General features: G+C 34.5%; 1 protein-coding gene across 5 annotated transcripts in view; it reads right to left on the bottom strand.

The window, feature by feature from the left end:
- The window catches only part of LOC104856514 (RNA-binding motif protein, X chromosome), a 124,102-nt gene that overhangs the window by 3,502 nt on the left and 107,914 nt on the right, over positions 1 to 12,686 (bottom strand). For all 5 annotated transcript variants that reach the window (XR_778661.1, XR_778660.1, XR_778663.1 and 2 more), the window contains 2 exons: positions 10,774 to 10,814; positions 3,279 to 3,339 (listed from right to left, as the gene is read on the bottom strand). The gene's annotated coding sequence lies outside the window, so the exon portion shown is untranslated. The remainder of the gene's footprint in view (positions 1 to 3,278; positions 3,340 to 10,773; positions 10,815 to 12,686) is intronic.

The following is a 12,686-nucleotide window of genomic DNA, read 5'->3' on the forward strand; positions in this document are numbered from 1 at the left end:
GGGGTGAAGGGAGTGTGGGGGTATGGGGAAAAAATGAGAACCAAGATCAGTCATGTAAAGGTACAAGATCCCAGTGATGAATGTAACTGTACTGTATACTTAAAAAGTACTGATAAACTCAATGAGAAAAAAAATTTTTGAAATCATTTGAAGAAGAACAAAAACAGTATGATTAATCCAGCTAATTAAGATGACATACAGTGCAAGGAGCTTGCTTGGAGATTGATCATCAGAAACTCAGTTTGGGACATATTGAGTTTGAGGTGCTTAGACAATGTAAGAGAAGCTCAATTTGAGAGGTCTAGGCAGGCATATATATTTTAGAAAATGGAATTCACAAATGTAAGTCACGAGAAAATTTCAAGGAGGAGGATTAGGGAAATGTGTTGCTGAAAGGCCTGGTCAAATGATTTGCTTTGTCTATAAGGTAATTGATAAGAATGAGCCTGATGATCACAGTAGATTGAGGAGGTGGTTAAGGTCCTGAAAACATGGAGAATCAGAGCTTTAAATGAAATGATGCTGCTTTGGAACTACCATACTCGGGAAAGAATGGATTTGCTTTTGCAAAGAGGTAAAAACCCTCATGTATTAAGTAGTACTCTAAGAACAGGACACAAGTCATGGAGCAAAGAGACAGCTAATTCAGGATTCCATGTATCAGTCCTGAGCATGCCTGCAAAATAGGACTAGGCACTAATGCAAGGAAATCTTTACTCAGAAGTGTAGGAACAGGGGGCACAAAAATGAAGGAATGTACAAAGCCCAGGTGGAAACATGAGTTCTGAGGAGGCTCCCAGGGAGGTGATCTAAACTTGATAAAATCCAAAGAGAATATAATTAGATACAGAATTTGGGATATGTGTGCAGGAGAAAAAAAACATAAGTATGAAGTCATTTTCTTCAAATATTAATACTAAGAGGAAGCCTATGTGGACTGTAGAAAAATGAAAACATAAATTTGAACTAACTCCAATATGTATCCCTTATAAACAGTCTGTTCTATTTTCCTGGAAAATTACTCTGCGGGATAGTCCATTAAATGGATAAATCATGGTGAACCTAACTGTTCCCTGATTGTTGAAAAGTGACATCATTTCCATTTTTACTCATATTATATTATGATTAACATTTTTGTACATGCACCCCCATTTCTATTATATTTTCATTAAATATTACAGTATATCCTTAGGACAGATAAGGTTGTATTTAATAAGTAATGTAACATAATAAGATTTATATCTTACAAAGGCAGTTCCCATAAAAAGAAAAAAGAATTAGAAATAGGGAGACTAAATAGAAACTATTAGCAATAATTCAGGTAGAAATAATAACTTTAGAACAAAAGAATTGCTAGAGCCCAAGACTATGAAAGGAAGAACTTGACAGAATAGATGTCAGCACAAATGCATGGGGGGGGGATTGGGGTAATTCCTTGATTTTTACAAGATGAATTTATTGAATTTAAAGTATGAGACATCATAAGGGAGTACTGAGAGGTTAGTCGGGACATAGTTCTAGGACACAGGAGAAACATTAAGTGGAAAGCATAGTTGTTATTTGTCTGCATATAGATGATAATTGAAACTATAATTCCTAAGATACCATTAGTCAGGAATATTATGCAGAGAAAAGAAGTCAAGAAAGGCTAGATTCCTGGGAAAATTAAAACAACATGGTAGGGCAGAGCAAAAAGAGACTCTGTTACTTTAAAGTAGAAGTCAGTTATGTATAAATATCAAAATATGGTGAGATTGGTGAAACCAAGTGAAAGAGCTTCAAAAATGGAATGACGAGTCCCAGGGTAAACAGGTCCAATGAGAAAAAGATTAGAAAACAACAGGTATCAAAATATGTTCTGACTCAGACTACTTTAGTAATTCCTGTTTCCAAATTGGATAGAATTAAATTCTCAGTGAATTACTGGGGAGGGAAATGTACATTTGATGCTTGTTTTATGCCTAAAATTCACACACGCACACACACACAAAACACATATGTATATATACACACATATATATGTATATATACACATATAGTTATATACATATATCCTGTAATTATTTTGACTATTGACTTATTTTATATATTTGGACCACATAACATATATTTGTTCTTAAAATAATGATTCAATGTTTAAAACGATGTATAAATGTAATCTTTTTAATTAGGATTAATCTTTGATTTTTTATAATATCCAGTAATATACTTGATTATAATTTCTCACTAAATGTAAAATTTGAGTTTAAAATATAATCTGGAGAACCTCATAAATACTTAATAAATGTTACTGAATTCCTCATTGGACAAATAAGTAAATCAAAGACTTTAACTTATCTAGGCACAAAAATGTCACTATGCTACACAGCCTATGAGGACTCATGTAGCTAGAGGTGATGCGATTTGAATGAATGAAATGGTAAACATGGTAATTCATCACTCATTTTGTTCCAGTTACTAAGGCAAGCATGTTACACACATTTCCTCATCTAGCAGAATCTGTACCTTCATTCTTTCTCTTCTTTCTGTTCCATAGATGAATATATCCTGTATCTCTCTAAGGCCAGCTGTTTCACTGATGGACTCGGTGGTATACTCATTGTTATTGGCTTGTGTCTAGATGTTCCCCCAACGCCTCATGCTATCATAGGTGAAGATTTTCAGAGGTTGCTGGATCTAGAGTTTGTGATGCTGGGATTAAGAGTGTGTGATTACTAAATAAGTGCACTGGTTTGGCAAAGTTCTGGGTATGGATAATGGGAAGGCCCACCCTGAATGTGGGTGGCGCCACCCAAAGGGCAAGTAGCCTGAAGGGAATAAAAGGGAGAATCAGAGTGCTGCTGCTGTTACTTTGCTATTTGCTGCCTTCTGCCTGCTACGAACTGTTTATCCGCTGGCATGCCACCCGGCCTTAGAGCCAACCATGAACTGAAACCTCTACAAACTGAGCTACAATAAACCTCCCCTCCTTTTATTTTGGGTGTCAGGTATTTTGTCTCAGCAACAAGAAAAGTAACTAAGACACTCATAAATGTTTAACACCCTACTTTTGGGGGTTAAAGAAAAAGCCCAGATTTATAGTATTGCTGATTTATATGGTGTAAATAGCTCCATTATTGCATGTTTCCAGCTATCCATATGTTACTCAATATGGAGTTAGGAAGAGATGCTAGTAACTTGCTCTTGGGAGCCTGTGTAAATGACCTGGAGAACACTATTAGATGTGTTAGGTTCCACTCTTTATTGTAACCCAAGGACATTGCTCTCAGAATTCTTACCTCTTGTCTTTGAAAGATCAGTTTCTCTCTATGGGAGCTTCTTTAGCTGCTTGTGAACACACTAAAAATGAAAGACAAAGCCTACTTAGCTCTACCTCTGTTTGCAGATAATTTGCTGGGTTTTTTTTCTCTCTGTAAAGCAAAACTTTTGAAAGAGCTGTGCATACATACTAATATATTTCTTCTCTTTTAATTCTCTCTCACAATCAGACTTGGCTCTCACCACTCCACCAAAATTACTTTTTTCAAGATCAGTAATGATCTCATGATTGCTAAGCCTAAGAACTAATTCAATATTTAATTACATATTTAAATTGAGCCAATATTTAAGCCTGCATCTCCACATTACTTAACTTATAAGCAAAATTGGACACTTAGCCTCCAACACTACCCTTTCCTCTTTCTCACCATTCCTACTGACTACTTTTCAGCATAACATGTTGGTTCTTTCTCCTCTCTTGATTTCTTAACACTGTAATACCTGAGGCCTCAGTCTAGAGACTTCTTTTCTCCATTTATACTTCCTCATTCAGAGATTTTTGTTGTATGGCTTTAAATACTATTTATAAAAGGACAACGCCTAAACTTCCAGCTCAGACCTCTCCCCTGAATTCCCAAATCAGACAGCCAAAAGACTTTTCACCATCTATACTCAAATGTTAAGTAGATACCTCTAATTTATCATGCCCAGACGTGAGCTTCTGCTCCTTCCCAGCCCATCTGCTCCACCTGTAATGTAGAACTTCCTAGCTATTGGCATCTTTTGCATTCACTCCTCAAGCCAAAAGCTTGGTAATCATCGACTCCTCTTTCTCACATTTCACATCAACATTTTAATATCTATATTCAAAGTAAAATATATCTAGCGTCTGATCACTTCTTTCCACATTCACTTTTATGACCATCTCCTACCTAGACTCACTTTCTAACTGCTTTCTAACTAACTGCTTTCACCCTTGTCACTCTAATATTTATTAGCAAAATAGACAAAGTAAATCTCTTAAAATTTAAATGTGATTATGCGCTCCCCTGCTCAAAACTCTCCAATGGTATTTTATTTCATGGTGAGTAAAGTCAGGATTCTTAGTACAAGGACCAACAATGCCCCCATGTCAAATTGGTCTCTGCAACCCTCTGATTTTATCTGTTGCCTTCCCTTCTAGTTTTTCTGCCCCAGCCACAGTAGTATCCTTGTCATTTACTAAATAAGCATAAATTTTATTGAACATTATTAACGCCTTTGTACTGGCTGTGCCCCACACCTAAAGAACTCTTCCTCTACATATTTGCCTGATTTCATCCCGTGCATTTTTCAAGATTGCTCAAATCTCAGTGGTAGCTCCTTAACCCCACAACAAAGCTCTTTCAATCTAACACCTACAAAGTACTGAAATGTCTTATTTGCTTGAATTGCAAGTTTCTTGAGGGCAGGGAATTTTTTTCTTATTTTGTTTCCCAACATATCTCCAGCACCGAGAAGTGCTGGCTTGTATCAAATAATAAGTATTTGTTAAGAGATTGAATTATATAATCTAATCCTAAAAATGCTGTGAGGTGGATGTTGTCAACTACCTTGTTACAAATTAAGAAACTCAGAAACAAATACATAAATTCACACTCAAGGAGCTGTTTAGCAGTGGAGCTCAAATTGAAATGTAGGCTAAATAGAACAACAAAAAACTATGAATGGTCTGGACTTCATTCAATTATGAACCTTTGATTACAACAGAATATGTTTTCATTATATCAAGGAAATAGTAGTTATGTATAATAATTGTGGGAATAATAATGATTTCTTTCAAAGTGTAAGGAGACTAGGAAAAAACTAATTCTAATTATTTGAAGGGTGAAAACTCAGTTTCCTTCTATTAAAAATTAATGTAAATCATCTTAATAAATCCTGCACATGTTGAGAATATTGATTAGTTAATAGGAATACTTAGGTAAAGAAAATTTCCCCTTTGAATCTGAAAGTTGAAATAGAATGTCACTTATTAAGAAGAATTTGTACTGGCCTAGTATACCTCTAAAATGTCTCACACTTAGGGTCAAATCATTAATATTTGCTTTATCCTTCTTATGATCTACTATTTCGCTATCAGATATCCAGACATTAAAAGCAATTGAAGAAAAGAATGAGTTTAAACTGTGAGAGATCTCAAACCTTGAAGAACAGAGACACACTGTGTCAAAAGGCCAGAGGTAGATCTAGAGGTGCAGAAAGAAGACCAGGGTTTTATTCATGGCATGAAGAAAAATATAATATACAAATGGGTTAGGAAGAAAAGTTAGGAGAGAGATGGAAGCTAAGGACAGTGATAGTAAGCAATGGGAAACACTGGTGTTTTCTAAAGATGTGATGTATATATGTGTAGGTGCTGATTGTAGCTGGGGAGGGAGACGAAGAGAAGTTAAAATATAAATTGTGTCAGCCCCCGAAGTTACATATTTATTTACATATTCATACTGCATCTTTGTTTACAAAAAGAATTTAAGATATAGCCAGCCAGTAGGTTGCTGCAGCCTTCTAGAATGATGAAAGCAAATCCTGAGATATGTTATGGAGAATGAGACATAGCCACTTGAAGGAAATGAGATCAGTAAAGATAAAACATACACCCATGGACTGAAAAGAAACTCAGCTGAAATCAGTCTAGGTCAGCGAATGAGGTGAATGACAAAGAAGGAGCGGGGAGAGACAGAGAATGTCAATTTGCATTACTAGAATGGAATGCTTGATACATTTCAAGCCATAAGTATATGTATTGATTGTCCTGGTAATACAGACTTCAACACATTTGGGTGATCATGGTCCATATTTGTTATTGTTTGTACAGAATGGTTTATGTTATGCAGTAGCTGATAAAACCTAAGCTGTCATAGTGGAAAGAGATGTAGAGAATAGGCAAACTGACAATGCTGAGCTATCTTATTCCATTCAGATCTGCTAATATGTTTAATTTAAACTACTGGACTGTATAGTGATGTAGAGTGATGCAAAATGCTCCATCGACCATACTAAAATGTCTACTGTGGTTCATACAAGGCTGTCACGGTATATTCCAGGATGTCAAGGCAAAAGTCTATTATAGTGCATACAGGCATAGAGATCTGGAACCATCACTGTTTATACTGGTTGTTCTGATACATTCTGAAATACTTTGGGCTGTTACAGAAAATATATCTGTCATGATATATGAGAGCTGGACACATTGGTCCTCCACAGTGTTAAATGGTTCTCAAGGTTTATAAAAAGTAAAATGTTGTAGTATCATCTATATAATTTATCATCACGGTATATGTGGACTATAGAGTGAGGCTTTCACAATGTACATGGACTACCATAGCCATACTCACTAATATACTTTGCGTTGCTATGGCATATATAGGGCCACGATAGTACACGTAGACAAACATGTTGACCTGCTTTCATTTCAACAAGATTGCATGTTGACCCAAATTAATAGTCATAGTGCTTATGGATTCCAGCATGCAGACAATTAACAAGTAAACTAGCCAAACTATCTTCCTGTTTTATGTCCTGATGATGTCTCTAGCACCTACATCAAACAACCATAGAGTTCTAATAATGTATTTAGCTCAAGTTGAGTCATAAGGTGCACACTTAAATTGAAAATCTCTCCATTTCAAAGAAAGTACCTAAATAGTTGAACAATTGTTTTTCTTTTCCCAATACATATGAGGAATATTTTGGTTTTCATTTCTTCTTCAGTCACTGGATTTCTACATTTTTTTACTTAACTACACAGATGGCAATAAACATACTTTGTTTTTGCTAACAGATAATTTGGTTTTCTACACCTAGAGTATACACTGCTTACTCCACTAAATTGTAGTATCAATCTCTCATTTTTCAAGGCTAAATATATTTTAGTATTTAAAGAAATCATCAATAATTCTAAAAAATTTAATGGTCAAAATAAGGCAAAAGAATATATATTTTACATATGTAAACATTAAGATATGGACTGAATATGAGAAAATGTGTAATAATGTAATATCACTTGGCTTATATAATTGATGCCTTATGAGAATCAAATACAATGCAATGAGACAAACAATACAAATTATAATATCGCATCTAATGAAGTTTCTGACAACTTGATCTCACATTCTGTCAGCATGACCATTGGATGTGCTGAAATGTGCCTGCAGCACTTACACCTCTATTTTGGTGGTAAAAGTCTGGGTTCTAAAAATAAGTGCACCTGGGAAAATTGGATAGCCAAATACAAAAGTATGAAACTAGACCTCTAACTTTCACCAGTTACAAAAATCAGTTCAAAATGGATCTTAAATATAAGACCTGAAACCATAAAATTGTAGGAAAAATAAAAACAGTGGAAAGACTTCAGAACATTGGCATAAGCAAAGGTTTTCTGAATAAGACCTCAAAAAGCACAGAAAAGAAAAAAATTAGATAAATAGGACTACATAAAGCTAAGAAAACTTCTTCACAGCAAAAGAAATAATCATCAGAGCAAAAGACAATTTACAGAATGGAAGAAAAAACTTGCAAGCTATTCATTCTAGAAGGTATTAATACCCAGAATATATAAAGAAGTCAAACAGCTCAACAGATAACAAGAACAAATAACCCAATTTTAACATAGGTAAATGATCTGAATAGACGGTTTTTGAAAGAAGAAATACAAATGGGCAATAAGTATACAAAACATGCTGACTAATCACTAAACGTTAGAGAAATGTAAATTAAAATCACAGAAATATCTTCTCACACAGGTTAAAGCAGCTATTATTAAAAAAAGAACAAATGCTGGCAAGGATAAAGAGGAATGCTTGCACACTTGGTGAGAATGTATATTACACAGCCATTAGAGAAAACAATATTGAGAGTTTCTCAAAAATGACTAATGGATCTACTAGATGATCCAGGCATTCTGTTATGCGATGTATACCCATGGGAAGGAAATCATATGTACACTCCACATGTTTATCACAATATTAAATCAGCTTATGCGTCTATAGACAGACAAATGCATAAAGAATATGCATATATCTGCAGGGGAATATTAGTCAACCATAAAAATAGAATGAAATCCAGTCATTTGCAACATCACGGATGGAATTGGAGAACTGTGCCAAGTGAAATAAGCCAGGCAAAGAAAGACGAATATCACGTTCTCACCAATATGTAGAAACTAAACCAAAAATCTGATTGCATATAGACAATAAAATTAAAAATAGCTAGAAAAGAAGATTGAATATTCTCAACATAAAGAAGCAACAAATGTTTGAGAGAATGAATATGCTAATTAGCTTGATTTGAACATTATACATTGTATACTAGTATCAAAATATCACGTTGTTGACCATAAGTACATACAATTATTATATGTCAAGTTTTTAACAAAGCACACCCTATCTAGCAGCAATCTAGGAACCAGCAGTAAGTAGGGGATGAGAGTGCCAAATGTGACCAGTGCCATGGGAACCATGTGAATAAAGCCAGTCAAGGCTGCTGAAGTACAGGTGCACTGTGGAAAAACTTATTTGGAACTGGATATGAATTGTAAAGTGATAGAAAAATTGCACAGATTACTTTATTGTTTTATGTCATACATTTTCTATTTGTAAGCATTCTCAAGCTTACTAAAAAATTAGTGAGTATAATACAAAAAACACTCAGAGTACATTACTAACTTGAGCCTTCATCACACCCCTAAGTCTTTAGTCCATGTTTCATACAGCCAAGGATATAGTCTCAATCTCAGTGATACAGATACATGAACTAAAAACTAATGTAGCACAATCATATTGTCTAAGCCTCAGACCTCCTTTAAGGTTTTCCAATTGTTTCAGTTAGGATTATGTGTTACACATACTTGTACTTAAGAGTCATGTTTCCTTTATTTTCTTTTAATCTAGAACAGTCCCACAGTCCTTAACTTTCATGAATTTTAAAGATTACAGACAAGTTATTATGACTCCATTTTGATCATGTCTCCTCATAATCAGTCTCAAATTACATGATTTGCCAAATTATTTCACAAAATAATGCTATTTTGTTATTGAGGCCCAACTCAGAGCTTTATTTTGTCTCATTATTGATGATATTCACTTTGATCATTTGTTGAGGATAGTTTAGATCACCCTTCTTTACTATAAGCTTTCATTTTTTCCTTTAAAATTATTAAGTATATTGTGGAAAGGTTATTTGAAACAGCATAAATATCCCAATACTCATCAAGCTTTATTTATACCATAACCAACTATTGTTTCCTATTTTACTTGATGGATCATAGTCCTTACTCTTAGTTTATTATGATGCTCAAATATGATGATCTTCACAATGGTTCCTGTGTCCTTTCATGTGTCTCATCATTCTTGGAGCACTTTTTCTATCTGGTAGTTAGAAGCATGTGCTCTTTCCTACTGAAGTGAGGCCTGATACTGAGGCCTCAGTAGACGAAGCCAAAGATACATGTATTCATACACAATTACTTCTGTATTTTAAAGTCTACATTTATAGAAATCCATGAATTCATACCATTATCTCCAGTTCTAATCTAACATCATACATTAGTCCTAGTTTTCTCTTACCTCTGTGGATGCTCTTCTTGCTCTGGTTGCATGCCAGACAAGACCTCTGTGTGGATAGTCTCTAACTTCCCATGCCAGACTGGCCCTCTACGCCAATGCCCTTCATACCCTGCTCTGCTACTGACACTTCATACCAAGATGCTTCTACACATGGATGCCCTATTCACCCTACTTCCACTCTGGCACCCAGACATTTATTCTTGTCTAAGTTGCACAATTGGGACGTTAAATATTTGAGATATTCTGATTATGATGATCATAAAGAAGGGAATTCCGAATTTCTGTCTGTGCTGGGAAGTGCCATAGAAGGAAAATGTATGGCTAATGTAGAAATTTGCAAATACCTCCACTAATAACTACATTTGATTATAAAATACATGTTGAGAACATACTGTGGGTTAAGGGTTAGGGGATCTCTTTACTCATAAAAGCAACTTTTATGAGTCTTTTTTATGAAGGCCTTTTTAAAATTAGATTCCTGTTATATATAGTACATGTTCAAATGATGTTTATTGAATAAAGTGACTGGCATGGACATTGAATCAATGCTTAGTTCGTGATGCCTTCTCTGTTCTAGGCTCCCTGGCAAGTACAAAGAGAATATGGCACTAAGTAAAGCATATTTCTAGGACTCTAGAAGATAATTTAGAGGTAGATATAAACATGTAAGTAACTACACTGTAATACAAAATATGTATCATGATAAATGTGATAAAGAAATACAAAAAATTTAGTAATAGTCTCTTGGATAAAGGGTCATTTGAACTGACTAAGGAAGAGCTATGTAAGCTTTTCATGGGTGGTGAAAGCAAAGGAAATTGTTCTGATTGTTATAGGAGGAACAAGGTATGAAATGAACCCACCACCCCCAAAAAAAGAAAAAGGAAAAGAAAAAAGTACAAATACTTACCTTCAGGAACACTGCATAAAAGAAAGTGGCAGGAGATAAGCCTGGAAATAAAGGATAAAACAGGATATAATTCCTACAACATTAGTTTAGCAATCAGATTAGTTTGGTATCAGTGAATGAAATTAACTGATCAGATATTAAAAACAGCCAAATAAATTAAAACTAATTTACTGAAAGATGTCTATGAGTTAAAGATACCAAGGGTCCTAATTGTGAGTCAAAGAGCTTCACAAAGAGAATAACCAGTGATCTTGCTTAGAGGGAGGTACAAAAAAAGGTAAGCAGAATCATGATTCGGATTGGTGACTTGTCATATTTGATAACAAATACTAATATTAATAAGGAGATTGCAACCATCTGCTATGGTTTGGGTATGGTTAAAATGTAGTCCCCAAATCCTGTCTTGGAAGCTTGGTGTTCAGTATGGCATTATTAGAAAGTATGTGGAATCTTTAAGAAGTGAGGCCTAATGGGAAGTTCTTGGGTCTCTGAAAGCACAGCTCTCAGTATGGATTAAGGTAGTTCTCCAGGGCCCATGATAGTTCTTCACATAGGATTATGTCCTGCACAGGTTGGCCCTACCAAGATCTCTAGTTTTCTTCTGGCAAAATGCTCACTTGTTCTGACATGTGTTCCCATCACTGTCATGCACTCATACAACCCAACAGGAACCTCCAGAGAGCCTGCATCAATTTTTTTGGATACTCAGCCTCCAAAACTGTCAGCTAAATAAATTTTTTCTTTATACAGTTATCTTGCAGCAGGTATTTCGTTATAGTAATGAAAAGAAGACTAATACAACACCCTATGTTGTTATCCTATGATGAAATTTTTTAAATTGTCTATATTCTCAGAGAAATTAAAGAGGATGTATGATTTTTGGTCAAAAGATCAATAGGGATTGAAATGTGAAAAGGACACTAGTCTAATCCAATAAAGAAGAGGGGAGAGGGTCACACTAGAGGTTGATTTGACTAGTTGATTATTCATTTTATTTTGAAGCATATGCCAAAACAACAAATCCCCAATTTGAATGATTTAACAAAATAAATAATTTCTCCTTCAAATATCAGTCTAGCGCAAATATTTCTGGTTGTCATCTGTTATTTTTTTTCTTTTTATTGAGTTTATTGGTACAATCTAGGTATACAATACAATTACATTCATCATTGGGATTCTGTACCTTTACATAATAGGTCTTGATTCTCATTTTTTCCCCCTTCTCCCTGCCCTCCCTTCACCCCCTCCTCCCCTCCCCATTTACAAACACTTTATTTCCATTTTTTCAGTTTCTCATATTTTTTTCCTCTCCCTTATTACCTTTCCCCCACCCTTCCCACTTTCCTTACACCTTTAGCCCTTTACTTCCTATTTCACATTATTAATTATCACATTAGGATCCTGTGTACTCTTATAGTTTTTCACACCAAAGTAACTATTCGGTATTTCAGTTAAAGAAATCTCTGTATGAACATTAAAAATAGGGAATCCTAAAATAAAACTAAAAAGGAAAGTAAAATAGAAAAGGCAATGATGTAACATTAAAATAATCCTAAATTCTGGAGATGAAAATGGTCCCTGAACATATTAAAATTGCTTCTCGCTCTTATAGTCTTATCTTATTTTTTTCATTATTTAGAGAATACTTTATTAGTTTCTGTAATCAAACCCACGTAGATATGACCTTACATATTTAGTACGATGTGTTACCCCTGTAAAAAAATGGAAAAAAATAAAAAATGAAAATAAAAATAAATTAACATTTCTAGACCAATATGGTTGTCCATTCCTGTACAATGTTAACTCAACACAGTAAATTGGGATGACCTTTTCCAAAGTTGACAGCACCGTTAGTTTCCCAAAATTGAATTTATATATACATATATATATATGTATATGTATATGTATATATA

Source organism: Fukomys damarensis, unplaced genomic scaffold (genome assembly GCF_012274545.1).
Source record: "Fukomys damarensis isolate Sample0158 unplaced genomic scaffold, DMR_v1.0_HiC HiC_scaffold_16, whole genome shotgun sequence".
Lineage (NCBI taxonomy): Eukaryota > Metazoa > Chordata > Mammalia > Rodentia > Bathyergidae > Fukomys > Fukomys damarensis.